The following is a 2881-nucleotide window of genomic DNA, read 5'->3' as shown; positions in this document are numbered from 1 at the left end:
TAGTGAAATAACCATAGAAGTGGCATTTAAATTGGTTATTGAAACAGCCTTAAAATGAACATTTCTTTTTATAGGAGTTTGACTCCATTTTTCCTAAGTTTAAGTATATTCATTTTGAGTAAGTATGAGAGGTTTGGACAAATTGTCTTGGCCAGTGGTAGTTAATCTGGAAAGCTTTTTCATTGCTTTATTATTGACTGTAACACTGAAAATCAGATTTTGGTGGCCTACCTTCCTTAACTATAAACTATGATACTGATAACAATTATAACTTCACTTTTGTTGAAATTATGATACTTACCTACTTGTTTTTATTGTTTTATATTAAATGCATCTAGTTGCAACTAATGTGATAGAGTGGAAATATTTCCCTGTTCATTAAAATGTGTTATCCATAAATTACCATGGAAGAAGCCAGCCAGATTGAAGCGATGGGTATCAAAAAAAAAAAAAATCAAAAGTAAAAAGTCCTTTGGCCCACTTCGGACAAAGAACACACACACATTCATTTACTCATTTATTTAAAAAGTGTTGAGTACCTTATATACAAGGCAAAAGTAGGTATGTTAACAATGTCTATTAAATATGATAATAAATAATTACTCTAAACATGACCAGTCCATTAATTCACTTATGTCCTAATGGCTGGTTAAGTTAAATGATGGGTGCTGTCCATTTAAGGCTCTGAAGACACCCAAAATCCTGGTAAATAATATGCACTGTAGTTATAGTTATACTTCTGTTTCCAAGGCTAATAAATAGTAACACCCCATTGAGGTGTTAAGAACCCCAACTAGTCACAACTATGGGTTGAGAAGTAAGCTGGTACTATAAGCCAGATCTAATTTTTTATCTGATTATGGGTAAACATTTGACATGGTATATAACTACATTAAGTACTTAGCAGATATGCATATGAAAATGCCATATTAAATACATATGTATTGTTAATAATAAAAGGAATAAAAGTCAATGGGGAAATTTCATTAAGGAAATATTAGTAGCCCACATTATGTGTATATAGCTTTCCTACTACTTATTAAACTGAAATATTCATCATTTTTGTTTCACATGTATATTTTACAGTATGAGAATTTTCATGTAAATGGAAACAATTTATTTTGTGATGAAATTTGGAACTGCAGCAGAATCTCAGCTTTATTCTATTTTATTTCAAAAAAATTTAAAGCCATGAATAACGGTAAAATTTTAAAAATGGAACTAGATAAACTCATGAAGTCACAATTCATTACTTTTACATTTTCTTTATTTTAAATTCTTCTACTGTGTAACTATAAAACCCCTTTATTACAGAATTCCTTACTAGTGTGTTTTGTTAACTGAATTTAGTCTAGAAAATTTAGATATTCATTGATTATGTTCCTCTTTCCTGTATAAGATTGAAGATAAAAGTCGAATGATTTTAAGAATTATTGTTAGGTAAAAATATTTTCTGTGATCTCTTGATGAAAATTCTTAAGCAATTTTCTCTCAATTAAAAAAATAATAATATTCCTCATGGGTTATAATGTGGCAGAGACATTCTGAAAGTAATTGATATATGTTAACGAAAGGAGAATATTTTCATGCTAAATGATGTCTGGAGTCCACATATTTTTTAAATGATTTTTTTCATAGACGATGACCTACATCTGTATTTGCTTAGAACTTTGAAAACTGTTAACAGTAGAAAGGTTAGTACTATGTGGTACCAGTCAGGTTTCTTGACACATTCAAGTTTTAATGGTCTGAACTTTCATTCAATTAGCCCTTGGCCTTTGCAGCCAGGAACCTCTTGTTTTCAGTATTATAACTACAGGACAATAAAGCTTAAGAACAAGCTATGAAAAAAGGAAGCATCTTAAAAGCAAAAGCCTTCTCTGATCATTCTGTTTTTGTTTTCTTTATTGAACACAGACCTGAATGCTTCTGTGCCTCTAACGGTTTAGAACACAGCTATCAGGCAGGTAGCAGAATCACAAAAGTAGAAAAAGAATAACGGCTGTCATTTTAACCATACAATCATTGGCCGCTAACACTTTGAGGGGCCTCCACTAGTTCCCTGGGCTCCTCTTCTGTCTCTGAGCGGCAGGGCTTCCTGGAAAGATCGCTGTTCCTATTTCCTTGCTTTTCCAGGCAAGACAATACCACAGCTTTCCGTCAGGACCCCAAGTGGCAAAGCTACCCTTTCCTATATCCAGCCTGCCCTGACCCAGTATATGCAGTCTGTTTCCTTGAACAGTTAGGTTGGGGAAGTGAGGAGAATGGATAGGAGAGGTCATCTTTTTTCTTTTCAATATTCTGCTGAGTCTCTTCTTTAAAAAATGGACCTAGGGTGGGGTGGAATAGTCACACAAAGAGGGGACAGAGTTTTCTGGAATTTTTAAATACCACCAAGGCACTGGTAGTTAAGTGGGTTAGCGGTGACCGAAATTTTTAAATTGCTGTCAATTCACAGGACAAAGATTCATGACTGCCCTTTTCAGTTCCCAAAGCATGTATTGATGGATTGATTGCCAGATTGGTCTATTTAATGGAAAGAGGCACTGTTTTGTTATAGGGGATTAAGTCAAGAAAGACTGGTGCTGTATGCGCTGGTGGTGGAGTCCAGTTTGGTCATGCTTTCTGATCCCTAACTACAGAGTTGGATAAGAAAGTGCATCAGTTAGATGTGAAAAAGCATGTGCTGCCTCTCCAAAGTCCAGAAGTGCTTAAAAACTGTGATGTATATAATTCGGAACAATAAATTACGTGCACAAAAGGAGTTTATCATAACATAAAATTAAAAGGTGACAATTTCATCACACAGTTACACTGCTCTTTTCCTTTTTTGTGTGTCTTTTTTTTTTTTTTTTTTTTTTTTTTTTCCTTTTTTTTTTTC

The sequence above is a fragment of the Neophocaena asiaeorientalis genome, unplaced genomic scaffold (genome assembly GCF_003031525.2).
Source record: "Neophocaena asiaeorientalis asiaeorientalis breed wild unplaced genomic scaffold, Neophocaena_asiaeorientalis_V1.1 scaffold46, whole genome shotgun sequence".
NCBI lineage: Eukaryota > Metazoa > Chordata > Mammalia > Artiodactyla > Phocoenidae > Neophocaena > Neophocaena asiaeorientalis.
This window is presented reverse-complemented; position numbering follows the sequence as displayed.